This window comes from Sorex araneus, chromosome X (genome assembly GCF_027595985.1).
Source record: "Sorex araneus isolate mSorAra2 chromosome X, mSorAra2.pri, whole genome shotgun sequence".
Lineage (NCBI taxonomy): Eukaryota > Metazoa > Chordata > Mammalia > Eulipotyphla > Soricidae > Sorex > Sorex araneus.
The window spans coordinates 11,177,445-11,197,557 of record NC_073313.1 but is presented as its reverse complement, the minus strand read 5'-3'; the positions used below and the strand labels follow the sequence as shown (position 1 = coordinate 11,197,557).

Sequence of the window (20,113 nt, the reverse complement as noted above, 5' to 3'; positions counted from 1 at the left end):
AGGTGCAAGATTAGTTTTTATTCCATTTGCAGCATCTTGAGACTGATGCAGAGATTGGCAATTTCTAGATCTCTCAATGAGAAGTAGTACATTTATGGACAAACTCATTCCAGAAGAGCAGTGACTTCTCTGTGCTAAAGCCAAAGGAATGATGCATTTGTCATGGCAAATGGAGAAAGCGCTCTTCTATTAATTAGTCTGTTATAGAAAGGCTTGCTTAAATTAGGCATGGACTCAAAACATGAGTCACTAAGAGTCTTTAATATTTTGAAAAAAATGTTCGAAGGAGAAGGGACAAATTGGACTGAAAAATAATGTCCGTTTTGAGTTGTTCTCATCTGCTCATTTTTGAAATTCCACTTTAGGATGAGACAAACATATAGTGTGCTCCTGTGGCCAAGGATATGAGAATTAGACCCTGAATCATACCTTAAATTTCTGGGCACTGTCAACCTTTTGAGGCTGTATTTTAAGTCAGCTATGGTTTCGAATCCTGACCCTGGAACTTACTGGTTTTCTTTGAACAGTTTATTTATGAGCCTCAACCAAATATCCAAACCACAGAGTCAACAACACTGATATCATAGCAATGAAACTTTAAAAGGTACATGTCAAGATGTGGCCAGTTGTACAGGGAGAGGAGGACAGGGAAGTTCGCTCTAGTGGAGGGGTGGGAGCTGCAACACTTTATGTCCAAAACTCAACTATGAATTACATTGTGAATCTTGGTGCTTGAAGAAAACAATTTTGTAAAATCGAAATAAGAAAACTCTTCCAGAAGTCTGGAGATGGAATTGTTGTAGGCTGATTTTTAGTAAGTGCCTGAGCAGTGTTTTGCCGACATTAACCCTGAATAAGTAATAGGTAGCTATTCTTTTTAAAAAGTGAACTTATTATCATTATGTGACATTCAATTGCATGCATGTAATGAGGATATATAAGGTACTAAGTTTTTAACCTAATTATTCTTATTCCACAACAGGAAATATATCTGATCATATGTTTTTATTTAAGTCAACAAACATTTGCTGAGTTTGGATAATGTCAAAGCACTTACTGTTGGGTGATGGAGGGGGCCGCATAATTGTCAAGTTAGTAGTATCTGAACATCCTGCAGATGAATGGCTGTAGGTTACAGCTTCCTTCCTGTAGCTCTCAGAGTGTCCTCTAGCCCTGTGGTCTTCAGAGGAGCGTGATTTCCTATCCCCTCCCCAAGACACATTAGCAATGTCTGGAGACAGTTTTGGTTTCCAATTGGGGAAAGGGCAATAGGTTATGGGCTGCTCAGCATCCTGCAATGCACAGAATATCACACTACAAAGAATTGTCAGGATCCATGTCATTGCTTCTCAGAGTTAGTGATACAACCCCTGGGGGTGCTGGGACATTGAGTAGTAGTCTTGGATACAATTTAAGGGGTAAAGGGTTTGTTCAAATAAATTATAATTTAGAAGTTTTAATTTAGAACTTACCGTTGTTTTTAAAAGTTGGATTTTTAAGGGGAAGCTTTGAAAACCAGGGTCTATTTGGCCTCTCTTACCCAACCCTCACTCGTCTTTACAAAATCACACACTCTAAATGGCTGGTGGGAGAACTGAACTTGTTGGCAAATGAGGGCAAATATCTCATGCAATGTTCACCTTTGGGCCTCTCCGTTTCCTCCAACTCACGACATCCTACTGCATTCAGTTTATTGTCATACATAGAACTCTCATTCTTCTTTCCCCTCCTTCCAAATGTTGGAGAGTTATTTTTGAAAGGTATGTTGTTTGACTCTTGCTCTTTCTGTTTATATGGAGACCGAAAAATGACATAGATTATAATCAAAGGTAAGCTGCTAGTGAAACACTATATTAAGACCAATTTCCATCAACTTTCGGCTCCTTGAAATTGCTTCAAAGTCCCTTTATGAACTGCATCATCCACATCTTTTATCTCTCTTTTCATCTTTCTCTTGTTAAATCTACTTATCCTGAGGCATCGGGTTTCAGGGTAAACACAGTAGTCTTCTTCAATATTCTGTTTTATGTAATCAAGCAACAGAATTTCTATGGTTCTTCACTGCATATATAATAAATTTCAGCTGAGAGGTGGGTTAAGTAGCTTTTCTAGATTAAGCTTGGAGGTCTGGGCCTTTATCATTTGGTTTATCTTTAATCACACGGTTTTAAGAGAAAATGTTGATTGAATTTCTCAAGAAGTGATTCAAAAACTCATATTGAAATGCCTCCTATCTGTCAGTGGGGATGGTCTGTCTCTGATGTTCTTATTCACAGTGAGCACCGATATTGTCAATGTTTGTTCAGATGCACCCAAATGCTGTGCTGCTAATCCCACCAGGCCCCGCTGAAAATGTGCACTTTTTTCTCTTTATGCAGCCAGAGCTGTTTTGTTTTGTTCTGTTTTCTGTTTTTAAATAGAAACAGTTTTTTATTTGTGGTCATTTGGGGCAATCGCCTTTCATAGCGTGCCAGTTGAGAAAGAAATACCCTGAAAATTCAAGGAAAAATATGCAAAGTCTCCTTGTAATTAGTTGAACATTAGTAATGCATGCCAAGTAGATGTGCTCTTCCAGATCTGATCCTCCAACATTTACGTGCTAGACCCGTGGTCCTCATCCAGGTGGTTTTCCCCTAGAAATCATTTGGTAAAGTCTGATTTTGAGAAGTGAGGTGGCAGGGCCACTGACTCTTACTAGCATCTGGTGTGCAGAGCCTATGAGATATTGCTAATGCCCACAGCAGCCCCACCACTAAAAATTAACCAGCCCCAGATGGCAGTTGTTTGAGGCTGGGGAGCCTGCGTTCAAGATTATGGAGTTTTCTAGAGTGGATGTTTCCCCTGCATTTAAGCTTTTGGCCGATTACTAGAGCTGTTTTGGCAAAAGCTCCCATCATGAGCTGGTTGGACTCAGATCTGTGAATGTGCAGGTCACATACCTACATCTGAGGGGTGTTGGAGAGAATGTGGATATTGGGCGAGAGGGTAGATTCCCCACCAGGGACCCCCAGAATCCTGAGCTTTCTCTTGTTTACCCCACAGAGCTGTTTCAGCAAGACTCCCTCCCCAAGTTTGTGTTCATCATGACCCGTCTGTTCTCAGATCCCGTCCTCAGAGCCAAGCGGAGTATTTTTGGAATGTTGATGAATGTGCTGAGAATGTTATTTTTAAATAGCATTCTGCTATGCAACACCATGATACAGTCCTCCTGAATGGAGCTGATCCCAAACAGAGGCATGACCTCTAGTGTCTCAGTAAAATATGGCCAGCTCGATAGGAGTTTTCACATCTACCTGCTATCTGGAAGCTCCCACTGCTGTCCCCTTAAAATTTAAAGAGCTAGAATCCAGCAGTATTATCGGACAAATTTCCCACCGTGGAAGACCAAGCTAGGTTAATGTGGAATGTTCAGAGTCATGCTGTATTTCTGGACTGTATGATATTTGTGATTTCCTTTGATATAATCTATTGGGGTATAACTTAAATGCTACTGGTTTATAACCTAAAAGCTAGTATTTTAACAGGATAATGTTAGGTCCTAAGAGAGAAGTTCGAGGCTTTGATGGCGCGTGGTTGAACTGGGGCTCCCTCACCTTCACCCCCGGTACAGAGGCAGGTGTACTTTTCAACAAGGACAGCCACAAGGTTCTGGACAGTATTATTGCTGATCTCTACTTCCATGGTCAGATCATGACTAATTTTACAATATTCCCTTTAAACTTCCCTTTAAACATTGGAAACCACTGCTTACTAGATCTAACTTAGGTCTTACCTCTTTCTGAAAGTCGCTGATTGTCTTGTAATATGTTATCAATATTTTCTTTTTTTTTTGCTTTATGGGTCACACCTGGCGATGCACAGGGGTTACTCCTGGCTCATGCACTCAGGAATCACTCCTGGTGGTGCTCAGAGGACCATATGGGATACTGTGAATTGAACCCGGGTCAGCTGCATGCAAGGCAAACGCTCTACCCGCTGTACTATTGCTCCAGCTCCTATTTTTTCTCTTTTTTTTGCCCTTGCAGCATGCTTCTGTGGCAGCTTAAAACTTTTTTGTTTGTTTTTTTGTGCCACATTCAGTGATAGTCAGAGGTTACTCCTGACTCTGTGCTTAGGGATCACTCCTCCTGGGGCTTGGGGACATTATGTGGTGGTAGATATGGAACCTGGTAAAGATATTAAGAGAGAATTCACATGCTATAATGTCCACATATATTTTATCTTAATACTTTTTATTTATTTATTTTTTTACAGTGCTAGGGATCAAACTCCATGTCTTAGACATGAGAGGCATGTACTCGGCCATGGAGCCATATCTGTTTCCAGCCACGTTCCAGCTGGTCACAGGGTTGTACATCTGTTGCTACATGCATGAGAACATTTTTCATAAGCTCAAAAGAAATGATGTGCCAATTGCTGGCAAGCCCACAACCTTCAACTCACATAGTCCTCTGATGAGCACTCATCTACCATTTTCTCCATAGGTCTGCCTTTCTCATATAAATGGAAAGATTCGATGTGTGTTTTGCATTTGGCTTCATTCAGTCAGCTCTTTTCATAGTTCATGTATGAATTCATATCAGAATTTCACTTTATAGCCATTTTGGGGGTCAGATACATCTTGTTTATCCACTGATAGGTGATGGACTTTTGGGTTGTTTCCTCTTTGGGGATATTATATACAATGCGGCATTTGACATTCGTGTGCAAATGATTTTTTGTATTGTTTGGAGCCACACTCAGCAGTGCACAGGACTTATTCCTGACTCGGAGCTAGGGACCACTGCTCTCTCAGATCACCCCTGTTGAGGTTCAAAGAAACCATATAAGTTGCCAGAGATTGCGCCCAGGTTGTCTGTGTGCAAGGCAAATAAATACCCTACATGCTGTACTATTGCACTGGCCCAGTTTTTGTTTTTATTTCTGTTAAAATGGTGGATCCCTAGGCATAAAATTGATGCGTCTTATAGTAACTATGTGTTAAATTGCCTAAACTGCCAGAATGTTCTTCCAAAGTGACTGTTCTATTGTACATACCCACCAGCAGTGTCTAAGTTTCTCCAGATCCTCTTTGCCATCTTGATCTGCAAATGTCTATCATTGTCATAGTTTGTCACAAGGATGAATTAACCTCCATAATTTGACTATTTGCTACTAAGAGAGTAATCTATTTGCATGATCATTAGCTGAGGAAATGTTTTTGCTTATATAATGTGTGCCAAGAACTATTTAAGACTGAGTATTGAAATCTCTGTTTTGTGGGAAACTTACATGAAGTCACATCAGTCCATTTCTGGGTAACAGGTACAATGTTCATCTTCTATTCAATAAATAACCTTTGTTTCACAGAGTTGATATCGATTGTTTCACTCCTACAATGTCATGCTTACAAACACCACTCAAGCATCCTATTTAATACGGTCTATTTTCAAGAAAGAACAGATCTCTGTGTGTGTCCTCTTTCAGTCCCAAAGCAGAAGCTCTGACTTTTCTCCTGGGCTTTTTTGTTTCGATACCACTTAGCAAATGTGCAGAAGGAAATAAATGCCAGCAATATTGCGCGCAGTAACTTTGGAAGTACAATGTGAGTTATTTTGAAACAGTGAATCATCGAAATGTTAATCTGTTGACTTGTAAGTATAAAAACTGCTTGAGATTTGAGACTAAGGAGAGAAAAGAAACCTACATTTTCAATTCTCCTGAAATCAAAAATAGAATGTCTATATGTTGCTTTCACTTTTGGTCTGTCTGGTCTTCCATTTATCTTTATTCAATTCCCCACCGGTGGTGAAAAGTTTGATCTTTGGAATCCTAAAATGTGTTGGGAATGAAAAGAACACACTCCAAAATATTTAAATGAAAACCGTGTTATACCCTATGAATACTATTATCAATATTTTTAGAAGGATCATTATAATTCATCTTTTTAGTCATTAATAGAACCAATAAATTGGTTCTCCTCCAAAATCTTAATGATTAAACATAATGATGTCCATATTAACAATACCTAAGCAGATACAGAAGGCAGTTTCTTTTATCCAGGAAAAAGTTTTTAATTGCTCAAGAAAGTGAAGGCACTTTTATCTCAGGTTGTTAATCGCATCAATTTCACTGATCTATGAATTCTTCACTGATGTTTTATAAACTCTGAGAAGAGGTGTGTTTATGCTAGAGGAAGATGAAGTTGTGCGTTCATATTAATGATAGGCAGGTCAAATGATTATCAACTCTGAACAGCAAAGAATAATAATAGTATTCCAAGAGTTTGTCATTTTCTAAGAGCTTGCAAGGTACTCTCCATTTAAAAAGCACCAATTTCGGATTTTCTACAAATGTTTCTTTAGTCTTGGAAACAGCCCTAGAGACCAGGAGTAATTGTTACTCCATTTCACAGAGGAGGAAACTGAGAGCATGAGTTCACCCAGATAAAAATACAATTTAATTTGACAATAGATTATCTGCTCTGGTTCACTCTGAGTCACAGGTATCTGGGTGTCAACAGTCTCTGAGTTGATACCCACATGGAAATTCTATTTTCTTAACATTATTCCATATTTCTAAGGTAAAATAGTTGCATAATTTAAAAAAATATAGCCTAGGAGAAGAATGAAATGAATTGTGGAAATACATTGTATATTGTAAGCTATCTTTTCTACTGCTTTCACTAAGCACTTCATATACCATCCTTTGTATATTATTGATCATATGCATTTGGATTTTTATTTTTACAGATAAACAGGGTATAACTTATCTACAAGTACAAATACATATATAAGGCATATATATTATAGCACACACAGCGATGTTTTATTTCTTTCTTTTTTTTTTTTTTTTTTTTGCTTTTTGGGTCACACCCGGCAATGCACAGGGGTTCCTCCTGGCTCTGCACTCAGGAATTACTCCTGGCGGTGCTCAGGGGACCATATGGGATGCTGCGAATCGAACCCAGGTTGGCCCTGTGCAAGGCAAACGCCCTCCCTGCTGTGCTATTGCTCCAGCCCCTCCAGGCTATGTTTTCTTGTTTTCCTTCACACCTTAAGTAATGTATAATCATCCTGACAGGATGATGCAATCAGGAACTGCAATGCTACTAGATTTCTTACACGTTACTCTTCATTCTTCCTTATGAGAAGTTTCTTTTTTTCACTTTTTGGGCTACACCCGGCGATGCTCAGGGATTACTCCTGGCTCTGCACTCAGGAATTACTCCTAGCAGAGTTCAGGGGACCATATGGGATGCTGGGAATTGAAACCAGGTCGGCTGCGTGCAATGCAGCCCTACCTGCTGTGCTATCGCTCTAGCCACTATGAGGAGTTTCTTGAAAGAACAACTAACATATCTCTAAACATTAAAGATTGCTGATGGAATAGAAGTTCACTGATCTCTGGTATGTCTACAGCTTGGCAGCCCGACACTAGTTTTTCTGCCCCGGGGAACACTACCAAAGAAAGGAGTGTTTCTTGTGACTGTTCTGTGCAGAAGCATCTTATGGCAGTTGTCAGCTATTAAGAAAATGACAACTTGTCCTCTGTGGCACAGTGCCTCCCAGAGTTGGAGTCATTTACCAGAAGTTCCTACTGGTAGTAGCCATCTTACCGATGTTAGTATATACATGTACATACACGTGTGTATGAATGTGTATATATATTAATTGACCACATTCATGAGTATTATGAAAATCAGACCTTCTAGTATTCTATAATTGAGTATTTCAATTTCAAAAGGATATGTCCTATGCTCATAATAGCAAATTACATGAACAGAGAAGACACCAGCTTAAAACGAATAATCTCTAGGAAGTTTCAGAGACATAAAAACAGAGATAATGTTAAACAGTATAATGAGAGTAATTATAGTTTTATAGATTTCTTCCGTCCAGGTCTTTGCTCCTCTTCTTGGATTCATTCCAGAACTTATTTTTAAATGGATTTCCATATGTCCCACTTATTGTCTTGCCTCTCTAGTACTTAGCAAGAATTTGGACAAGTACACAAAAAGAATCATAAAATTGTTCCAGAACAATGCCTGAGTAGAACTACTCAGTCTAGAGTTTTGGAAAACTTCAGTGGATTGAGTCATGTTATCAGTAATATAAGAGACTTTATTCCCTGCTCAGTTTGGAGGCAGGAGCAGCTACTATAAGAAGGTGACACACCCTAGGCTTCTCTTTGTTGTCTCTAAGGAAAAAAAAGGCTGAAGAGAAGCTGGAGATTTGGCCCCTGCTGGGTGAAGAAGACTACTACTGTTTCTGTACTCCTGGAATGTCTGGTGTGCTGTCATTCCAAGAGCTGGAATTGGGCCAAAGGCTCCAGAAGGTTTAACGCCCAAAGGCGGAAGCTGTGGTGTGGTGATTTGAAGTGTTTTCCTTTCAACATCCCATTTATTCTGCTTATTTTTTTTCATTTTTGGGGTCACACCCAGCGATGCTCAGGAGGCGATGCTCCTCCTGGCTCTGCACTCAGGAATTACTCCTGGCGGTTCTCAGGGGGATCATATGGGATGCTGGGAATTGAAGCTGGCTTGGCTGCATGCAAGGCAAATGCCCTACCGGCTGTGCTCTCACTCCAGCCCCTATTCTGCTTTTTTTTATTACAAGCAGCAACTCAAACTGATAGTAAAATATCCGGCTTTACTATAAGGAGTAAGCATTCCTTGTCTCTGATCTGGTAGTACTCCTACAGAGTAATTCACAGTTGAAACCGTTAGAACAGAAAAGAGGAAATATTTTTACTTGGCGTGCCCTCCTTTTAAAAAACACACATTACTTTTTTTTTTTTTAAATCTCCACATCACTGGCATAGCTTTTCACTTCCCTTCGCAATTGGTTGTTCTTTAAGCACACAGTCTTTAAGTGTGAAATCACTCAGAGATAATTGTTTTTGGAAGGGAAATGTTTATGTAGTCTACTTTTGATTATCCATGATGATTTTGCCACTGGAATTAAAATCCCATTTTAGCAAACAGCAGTAGTTACCTTCCGTCTTTCTACCCCTTGGAACAAAATGTTTTATTAAGGAAACAGAACTGAATTTTATTTCTTCTCTCTGCCTTAGGCCTATCTTGTATTTTCTCTGCCTGTAACACCAATTGAATGTTTTTCCCATTTCATCAGACTGCTGGAGCTACATTGCGCTGGATGTAGAACCTGTGTGTGCTTCTCCAAGTTATGTTCCTTTTCCTCACCTCGGTAGCTCGCTGAAATCTACCACCATGGGGGTATTTACGTAATGGAAATTGACAAAGGCTAAGAGACTTCCACTTAGAGAGACAGTTATTCAGCTTTCCACCAGCTCACCATTGTTCCAGTCCATCCTTGCTTTCTTTTATAAAGGTCCTTGAAAATGCATCATATTATATCATTTATAAAATATAATCATACTCCCTAAAAATGGAGGATCTCAAAGGAAAATATCACACTTTCTGGGCTTCACTTAAAAAAACATATACCTGGGTCAGCCTTTTAATGTTTCGTTCTTGATTTTCCCGTAAGATGGAGACTTTTCCTTAAACATTCATTTATTTCTCTTAAACATTCATTTATTTCTACTTTCCTCCCTCCCTCTGACTACCCATATAGATACAAGTCCATTACGTATGTGTAGAGGAGAAAACAAATTATAACTGAATGCATTCTGTTTCTGAATATATTCTTGGAGCAAGTGCAAGACTTGGTCATAGTCCCATAAATTACATAGAGAATCTTCACCTTTTCCAGATGTCTTTTTTTAGAATTTTTTTTTCTTTTTGAGTCACACCCGGTGACGCACAGGGGTCACTCCTGGCTCTGCACTCAGGAATTACTCCTGGCGGTGCTCGGGGAACCATGCTGGGAATCGAACCAGGGTCACAGGCAAATGCTCTACCCGCTGTGCTATTGCTCCAGCCCCTATTTTTAGAATTTTTGATAATGCTTTTAAGTTCTGAGATTCTTAGAGATCTGGTGTCTAGATCAATGGGTTTGTTGGCCACAGTAGATATTTAAACACATCACTGTGAATCCCATGAAGCTATCAAAAAAGAAACATTGGCTCTTCGTTACATTTTGATTTGTCTAAGAGACTGGCCAACAAGGGAAAGCAGATTAATTGTTACTAATTTATTTTCAGTGTGAGTATTGACGATTGATTTCAATCCTTCAGTTACGATGAATATGTTTTATCTCTTATATTCATACTTTAAAAGATAATTGTATTGATATATTAGTTACATATTATAAAATCCATCCAGCTTCAGCGTACAAGTGGTTTCGCTCTTATCATGGCACCCTATAGCTCTGTCAGTCTCTCAGTACATCAACAACAGGTTTTGAGTTTCATTTTTAGAGCAGTATATAAACACACTTTTTGGGCAAATATTCAGTTGATGTTTGCGGTTTGTATGTGAGCAGGAATAGTCATACATACTTTATTTCAAATTTTCACTAAAAATGGAAACTTAACCCCAATGCATTCAGAAATCCCCTATTTTCAGCATCTACCTACATACCACTTCAGCATCTTCTCAATCAGTCTCTCCACCTACCTCATGAGAATTTTCATTTCCTATTTTTTTAGGGCTACAGTGAATGTTTAAGGGCTACGTTAAATACACCTCCCAATCTCTAAACTAAATCATAAAATATTGCTCCACTCTAACACCATGAATTGATGTAAGAACGAAGTAGGAAGTCACGGAATCTATTGGCCCTGGTTCTGTGTCCAATAAATGCTTACCAAATGTTAGCTGTTGTGATGATGAGGGTTATCTAACATGTAAAGATATCTGCCACCATTTAACTTAGTAGACCATCACAACATCTACTTTCTGTTACATCAACTATATTAATACTATGCAATGCATATATTTTAATATACATATTGAATTCTTAAAAATTAACTTTTGTATTTTTTCCAGTTTTCTCAAGCTATCTTTGAAATAAATTCTACCCATTTAAGGTATGCAACATCATGATACATTGCTATAGTGAAATAATCACCATCATTTGGTTAGTTAAAATACCTGCTAATGTGTTATTATGCATGTGACTGTGATGAGAAAATATTTAAGATCTACACTAGTAGTAATTCTCAAGTATACACCTCTGTATTGCTACCTATAGCCACCATGTTGTTCATTTGGTACCCAAACTGACTTATTGTATAAAACTGTGTTACTTTTATACCATTATTATTAGAAATATTATTCCTTTGATGGTTGCAGTTTAGGGAATCATCTCTTTCCACAATACATTTATTTCTACATTACATTTCTGGTATTTTTGTGAGTTTTGTTTGTTTTCATTTTTAAAGAATGTATTACTTAAAAATTTTTATTTTTTACTTTTTATTTTATTTTTGTTGGTTTTTGGGTCACACCCGGTGATGCGCAGGGGTTACTCCTGGCTCATGCACTCAGGAATTACTCCTGGCGGTGCTCGGGGGACCATATGGGATGCTGGGATTCGAACCTGGGTCTGCTGCGTGCAAGGCAAACGCCCTACCCACTGTGCTATCGCTCCAGCCCCCTACTTAAAATTTTTAATTTAAAAAAACATGATTCGTGAAGTTATTACAAGTTTGAGTTTTAGGCATACAATGTTCTAGCACCAACCCTCCCGTCAGTGTCAACTTCCCTCTACCACTGTTCCCATATTCCCTTCTACTTAGCTGTCCTCAGCCTACCAACTTGACAGCACATTATAAAATTTGGTGGTTGTAGTTTGGATTTCATGTTCTCAGTGTTGTTGAGTCTGTGGTTTGGATATGGAGCCTTACCACTCCCTCACATTACTAGTGTACCCAAAGCCCTAGCCCCTGTTCTTTCTTATCTTCTTTCTTGCCTCAATTCCCTTTCTCATCCTCTGTCCTGCCTCAGTTTCTTTCCTTATCTGCCCTATATTCTGTGGTCAAGGATGACCTATGCATCCCTCCCTTTACTGCATTGTATTCTACTTGTTCTATATACCACACCCCTTGTTTGTCTTCCTTCTGGCTTTCTCCACTCAATTTTATGTTTCCCATTTGCATCCAGCTTGCAGCAAAGTGCACGATTACCTTGTAATGGTATCCCATAGTGTATGCTATATCTTTATAAAGCCATCCATATATTATATATCACAATCCACATCTACATAATCCATCATTTATTGGATACCTAGGTTGAGTCTATTATTTTGAATGAATGTTTTGCTGCCCTACGGCTAGATACCCAAAATGGGATTGCTGGGTTAAATCACAGTTCAATTTTCAGCTTAGTGAGAAATCTCCATACTGTTTCCCATAGGGGTTGAATCAGACAACCTACCAGCAATGGATGAGAGCTCTTTTTTACCACATCCCTGTCAACACAGGTTGTTCATACTATTTTTGATATGTGCTATTCTTAATGGTGTGAGATGACATGTTATTGTTGACATAGATTTCCCTAATGATAAGTGGTGATGAGTATTTCCGCATGTGTTTCTCTGAGCAGTGTCTATTCATTTCCTCTCCTAATATTTTGGATAGGGTTTTTGTTTTTGGTGGTTGTTGTTGACCTTTGTGAGTACTTCATATATCCTTGATATCAACCCTATACCTTATGTGTTGAATACCAGTAATTTTCCACTCAGTCTTTTAATTTTAGCCCTTATTTTGTCTTCCAAGTATGTATTTATTTTTGAATAAAAAACAGTCAAGATTTCAAAAACTTAAAATTGTACTCTGACATTTTTGTAATCATTTGTGATCACTCTGATAGCTGTTTCAGAAGATTTGGAATAAATAAAATGTTTAACTTCCCTTTCCTTTCAATTAAAAAGTACACTAATGACTGCTTTATAAATTAGGAGTAATAAAAGTTCCCTATTTTCTGACTTTGGCAGTGTCTTTTTACAAAATATCCTTCATTCTTTCCAAACAGGCAATGGAAATGTGTTTGCTCAGTAATCCCAGAAAGTAAGTAGTGTGAAGCCTTGAGCAGAACACATCAGTGGAGCTGGGCTAGTGGCCTTGGCGTTGCTATTCTCAAGTGCAATGATTTCAATGCACTTTCTTGGTTACTGTTTTCAAGTACCCATATAGTCTTAGGATGGCATCCTTGGTTCTTAAGAGCTTGCTGGAAAAATAAAGATGACAGGTTGGTGAAATGAAGAGATGTTACACTTGGATCCCCAAAGTATGCTTCCATTTCTATCTTGTTTTTTTTTCTGTCCTGGCCTTAGTCCTCAGCTGAAACTGCAGACATATTGCAGACATGAAACCAGAGAAAGAATCAGCAGCTATGATCTGATCTAAATGAGACACTCTTAATTCTCAGTGTTACTAGTTTTATTTTGTGACTGTGTGAGTTGTTATCAGTGAGAAGAGTGCTGGTGCTAGTGGGATTTCTTTTTAGAAATTGTTACAAATACTTAATATAACTAGATGAGGGCTGGGTGTTTCAGTAGGTAGGACACTTGAACTGCACGCAGCTGGAGGTCTTGATCCCTTGCACTGCCTGGGTCCCTGCGCGCTGCCGGGAGAGATCTCTGAGGAGAAAGCAAGGAGTAATCCGTAAACACTGCTTGAATTTGGCCCCTAAGTCCCCACAAATAGAATCTAGAATGGTTAGTTGAGGAACCTTCCTTCTGAATTGTATAACTCCAAAGTGGACAGTCAAATTACTGAACTGCCACGTTCAAGAAAATGACGTTGGCCACAGTCATTTGTGAAGGGGCTTCAAGCAAGTGGCTGTTTTGACCCCCGAATCTCTTGATACAAAACCTCCTGCCTTCCCTTGACCTAGGCCAAGTAGTATGGCTCACCAGGGAATCCCATGGAAGGCTCTGTGATGACAATTCAGGTGTGAAATAGGGATCAGGGTGCTGTGGCCAGCAGCCAGGTGGTTCTAGAATGTGCAAAGTATGCTCTTTACTGTTTACTTGGCCCGGGCACACCCCTACACCGTGCGCCATTTCCTGGGTTTTACCATTACTGTCATTATCCATAGGCTTCCTTTTAAGTCATTTTCCTCTACTCAGACCTGATCGTGCAAAGAACATGCTGGCTCAATCATGTGCTTTCAGTCCCTGACCTTCTTTTTACTGCTGTCTGCAATTCAAAGCTTAGCTTCTTTCCACGTGAGCAGCCTTTGTTGTTTGGAAAGGCGTATTTATTTCTTCCTCTGCCTCCTGCCCCTTTTAGGCTTCCCATCATTTTGCTTCGAGTTTTTCTCCTTGGTGCCTTTCAGCAGCTCATATGCATTTTTTTTCTTTGTGCTCCCTCTTACTCATTATTTCATTCCAAGATGACCTTCTCACACTTTGTGGATTCTTAAGTGTGTTTTTACAGATGACAGGGGGAACGCTTTAACTTGATGCGGGTCCCTTTGCAATTCTTTACTGGATGCAGTTCCTTTTGCTATCTCCATCTTCCCCTGCTGGTTATTTTTAAATCAAATCTAGTGTGTTTTCTTTGTGCATTAGCTGTTCAAACTATATAATATAAAGCCCGTTTGCCCCACCTGCGCACTTAATTGTGACACCTCATGTCTGCGGGGTTCCCAGTTCCTATTATGGCTGGTGGCGCTGGGCCAGGGAAACCATCCCGGGCCTCAGGCATCTCGTCACGTCTAGATGCACCTCTCCTTCCCACAAGACAGGCTCGCTGGTTTAGACATGGGAAGCACCTCTCCTTATAGCCCTTTGCCTCTAGCTGCCTTAGCGCGGAGAATTACTACCTGAACATGCTCAAGCCCCATTGGCTTGAAAGCACTTTTGTCACGCTCCGCCAGCCGTGTTCACCTTATTCCTTCAGAAACTTCTTCCAAAAAAATAATATATTGCCTCATTGCTACGGCTGTATGTCCCATTCTCTTGGCTCTCGTATTTGAAGCCCTGCAGACAAGTGCCAGGTATTCAACCTGGTGACTTAGTTTCAGGGGATGCCCCTCTCGGCTTCTTTCACACTAATAGATGGATCCAGAGGACCTGTTCTGTCATTTCCCCTTCTGGTTTCCCAGGAATCATTATTGTGCTCTTGTCCTCTCTGAGGCTCTGACACCTCACTCGTTTCAGAAACAGCAAAATCACTTGAGTTTTCTCCAGCTCAAGCTTTTGTTTGTGTGCAAAGACGAGCGTTTCTGGTGATTTGCTCATCTGCTGTAAAGCTCGAGTTCTTCTTTTAAACATCTGGTTAAGCCTTTATGCTCAACTCATAAATATCACTTTATTGATAAATCTTAACATTTATATTAGTGAAAAACAATTTTTTTGCTTACCATATTTTTGTTAGTGAAATACAAATATTTATTTGCTTGATCTTTTAAATGCCAGTCTGATGTTTAAGTTTTACTTTATGATTTAACTGAGGAGCTAGATATTTCTACTTATGCACTAAATATTTCTACTTATGAACTAAAGTTTATTTAATATTTGAATAATGATTATAAACTTAGAAAATTCACTCTCATGCCTTTTAATTAAAATCATGTTAATATTCTCTCCATAAAATTTGAAAAGCAAAATTTGTTTGTCCTACTGTTGACTTCAGTAATTATAGCCAGTTCAATAGTATTACTACGGAAAAGTTATTAATTTCTTTATTAGTTTTATATACTTTATATCTATCAATACTAATATCTGTATCAGTATGGATTCTGGTATTATTACCCAAGCATTAATATTGTCAGTGTCACTGTCATCCCGTTGCTTATCGATTTGTTCGAGCGGGCACCAGTAACGTCTCTCACTGTGAGACTTATTGTTACTGTTTTTGGCATATCAAATACTCCATAGGTAGCTTGCCAGGCTCTGCCGTACAGGCGCGATACTCTCGGTAGCTTGCCGGGCTCTCCGAAAGGGGTGGCAGAATCGAACATGGTCAGCTGCGTGCAAGGTAAACACCCTACCCGCTGTGCTATCACTCCAGCCCATTAATATTATAGTTAAAATTAAAATTTCCACAAACAGATCATGCTAGCTTTAGCACTAATATTGGCATCAGTATTATTACTGCCAACAATGGTAATATTGGCACCAAAATATGTGAAGCATTAATGCTAGTATCAGCCTTGGTATGAGTATTAACATTACTAGTATTATTACTAGTATTATTACTAGTATCAGTATAATATTATTAATATCATTTTGTTGGTATTATTCTGAGGATCAGCACTTAGTATTACTATTACTACTAATAGTATTGCCAGTTATTCTGGTTCTTAGTAGTATTGGAATCATCATCACTTTAATCATCAATATTGCAGCATTAGTGTTAGTATTGGTACCAGCATTGTTATTAGTACACATATTACTGCTAACACTAGCAGTATCATTATCATTAGTACTTTCATGAGCATTAACATTAGTCTTAAAACTGGTATTAGGGGCTGGATCAATAGCACAGTAGGTTGGGCATTTTTCTTGCACACATCCAACCCAGGTTCGATTCCCAGCATCTCATATGGTCCCCTGAGCACCGCCAGGAGTAATTCCTGAGTGCTGAACCAGGAGTAACCCCTGTGCATCGCCAGATGTGACCCAAAAAGCAAAAAAAAAATTGCTGTTAGTATACTATTCATAATTTCAAGTTTTCTGACCTAAATAAGATTGTGACTTCAAAATCAAAAAGTTAGGGATTGAAATCAGAGATTTGGCATGCAAGCACCAAAGAACCAGGGGTGTGCTAATCCAGTGCTCCTGGGTCTTTTGTTGTGCTATAGTGATTTCTTAGGATTTTCAAAGCTGTAACCTTTTCTTTCAATCTGCTGAATGGTGTTCACCTTCCTTCCTTCCTTCCTTCCTTCCTTCCTTCCTTCCTTCCTTCCTTCCTTCCTTCCTTCCTTCCTTCCTTCCTTCCTTCCTTCCTTCCTTCCTTCCTTCCTTCCTTCCTTCCTTCCTTCCTTCCTTCCTTCCTTCCTTCCTTCCATCAGTCCCTGTCTCTCTTGGTGCTTAAGAGGTCCAGTTACAATTCAACCAGACCAATGCCTGCAGTGCCTGGCATTACCTGACCTACTCTCACAGTGCAGGGGGCTTTCAAGGCCATTCCTGGTGGTGCCTGGAGTCCTACTGGGCCGCTCTCAGCAATGCTTAGAGGACCACATGATGGTAGACAATGAACCCTGGATAGGCGTATGCCCCCGCCAGCCACTAGCTGACTAGCCCATTTTTCCCCTCTGGGCAAAATGCTTTAAAGTATTCATGCTTCATGGTGCCAACTCAGTGCCTTACTGATCTTTCCTGCTGTAAGACATGGAATCAACAATTCTTTAAGGATCCCCATGTTTATTTATTGGCACAAATTTTTTTGACAACAGAATGTCTTCAGAGACGGACAGGTTGCTGTACCCGCATCCTGGCAGCAGGTAGCTGCTGGCCTCGTGATCTTAACTGAAACTAATCATTCTTTCTCTCATTTGGTTCTTGTGCATCGATGAGTCATCTTTTGGTATGTTTTATACTGTTGTAGCTTATCTTCCACAAACTGATGCTAGTATGTTCTTCGTGCATGGAAATTTCCTCCATCCTTTTTATCCCTCTCATTTCAAATAATTTTGATGTTTGAGAAAAACTGAGTATGTCGGTTTGATATATTTTCACATTTCTGCTAAGATACAAGTGGGTTTCTTCCATCTTCTCTCTTCCAGGCACAAACTTAGCCCCCTCTTTGCCAATCTGCTAATGGACTTTGTATCTTAGAGTTTGTTTTCATTTTGTTTATTCACTTGAGAAAAAGTCTTAATTCACTTTAACCAGACAGTTTTCAAGCTCTCATTCTTCCGAGGATTTCCCTCATGTGAGATCGTGAGTTTCAAGACACTTTACATCAGCAATAAAATCCCCTTGAGATTCTCCAGCTTCTCTCCATGGGCACCACATGGCAGGCAGTGTGTGATGTGGCACTCCCGTTCCTGGTTCTTCAGAATTTTCTCCTTTCCTGACCTACAGATTGGCAGCAAAAGGTCTCTTAAAACCGCATGCCTTATGGGTTTTTGGAATGTTCCCGTAAATGCTAATCTGTTTAATGCCTTTACATAGGAATGGCTTTGGCTCAAACCTAAAGTGATTTTAGCCAAGAGGATACATCTTGTAAATAATGTAGACTTCACATACCCAGACATTAAATAATCATGATCATTGCTAATAGTGTGACCTCCAATGCTGCTTCCATTTTAGCACTGAAGTACGTTTCTCACACATAAGTGCAAGTGCAATTTGATGTAAGTACAATTAAGCCTCTTTGATCTTAAACATCTGCCTCTCCCCAGCGATGCATCTTCGCGTCTATTTTTCTGTCATTGGTTTCATTGGTTCCTGGATTTTTTTTGGCTTAAAACCCAGTATGATTTAATGGCTTAGAAAACTTTTTAATAAGTGTGGATGTCCACATTTCTCACTCATAAATGCTGAGAATGTTTGTTGTGTTTTGAGCCACACTATGCATTGCTCAGGAACTGTTCCCTGGGCTGTGTTCAGGAGTTACTCGGGATGGTGGTCAGGGGACCAGATACGCTAAGGATCAAATTCTGCTCAGCTGCTTGTATGGCGGTGCCTTACCTCTGCACTATCTGTGTGTTCCCTCTGAGAGATTTTTAGCTAGGTATCAATTACAGTTGTTCAGTGTCTGTCCTATGATGCCAGATGTCGTTGAAATTGAGTTAGACTATCTATCAGCTGTATCCTCTCTGTCCCCATTACCACCATTGTTGCTATGTGCAAAATTGCCACCACCATCATCTTCAATGTCACTTCCATTTTTTTTGATAGGTTTAGGAACTATCTGAAAACCTTTTGGGGGTGGGGGCTGGGCCACACCCAGTGATGCTCAGGCTTTACTCCTCGCCCTTCACTCAAGAATCACCACTGGTGGTGCTTGGAGGACTAGATGAGATGCCTGGAATTGAACCCAGGTCGGCCACATGCAAGGCGAGAGCTGCACCGCATGTACTTTTTTTTTTCCTGTACTTTTTTTTTCTTTTGGGGTCACACCCTACGAGGCACAGGGGTTACTCCTAGCTTTGCACTCAGGAATTACTCCTGGCGATGCTCAGGTTGGCCACATGCAAGGCCAATGCCCTACCTGCTGTACTATTGCTTTATCTCCTGTACAGTATCTCTGGCTCTGAAAACCATTTTTTCTAAACCATTTATTTCAAAACCATATCGAAAATGTTTCCTTTTCTAAAAGCTTTGTTTTTGTATCTTGGAAGACATCACTATCATCTGTGGAGTGTTTGTGGATGTTTGGACTACAGCCAGCATTATTCAGGCACTGCTCCTGATTCTGTGCTCAAATGATAATCCTGATTGTGTGTGATGAAGCCAGAACCTTGTGATGCGGGCTCCAACTGGAGTCAGTTGCATGCAAAGCAAGCCCGCTTAATTCCTGTACTAGCTCGCTGACCCCTGGGTGACTTGATTATTAAAATGCTTATTTAATTTTTTCCATAATTTGATTATCATTTTAATGCTTCCTTAATGATTACTAATTGAAACTCCAGTTACCAGGACATTCAAATAGACTGTGAAAAGAAAGGACTTGAGAGTTTTGCTCACAGAATTACCAAGAGAATGTGTCCACAATTTGCTGATTGAATATATACAAATGGAAGAAACCAGATAGCGTTGCAACTGCATCATTTTCTAGTCCTTGGTTTGGGGGAGGCAAAAGGCACATAACCATGTTTCCGTTTTTTCCAGTTATCAGTGTTTGCCTCTTACCCCCAATAAATTATTGGCAACTAGTCATGCACTTTAAAAAAATTTTTTTATTAGTGAATGACCATGAGTTGCAGTTACAAACTTGTGAGCTTTCATGTTTGTCATGCACTTTTTTTCATCTCTAAATGGAAAACCTTTCTTTTATGTAACATTCACTTTCACTTTTCTTTTCCTGATGCTTTGTCTAAAATGTAGAGACAGAAAGACCGCCAATAACGGCAGTTAACTTTGGCATCTCTTGCTTCTCAGGATCAAAAATTTCGGTTACTGTGGTGTTTGGAGTAAAGAGGCTTGAAAAAAAAAACCTATGTACGGAAGTTTCTTACAGCCCTCTTTCCTCAATTCACGCCAGGCGATATTTTTATCCTCTTAGGAAGTAACTGAAAACTTTCGACTGTAGTCCACCAGCCAGCCTCCTTGATGCACATCTGACAAATGCTTCTGTGGGAGAAAGT

General features: G+C 39.6%; 1 protein-coding gene across 2 annotated transcripts in view; it reads left to right on the top strand.

The window, feature by feature from the left end:
• The window catches only part of ARHGAP6 (Rho GTPase activating protein 6), a 516,153-nt gene that overhangs the window by 278,537 nt on the left and 217,503 nt on the right, over positions 1-20,113 (top strand). The gene's annotated exons all lie outside the window — the stretch shown is intronic.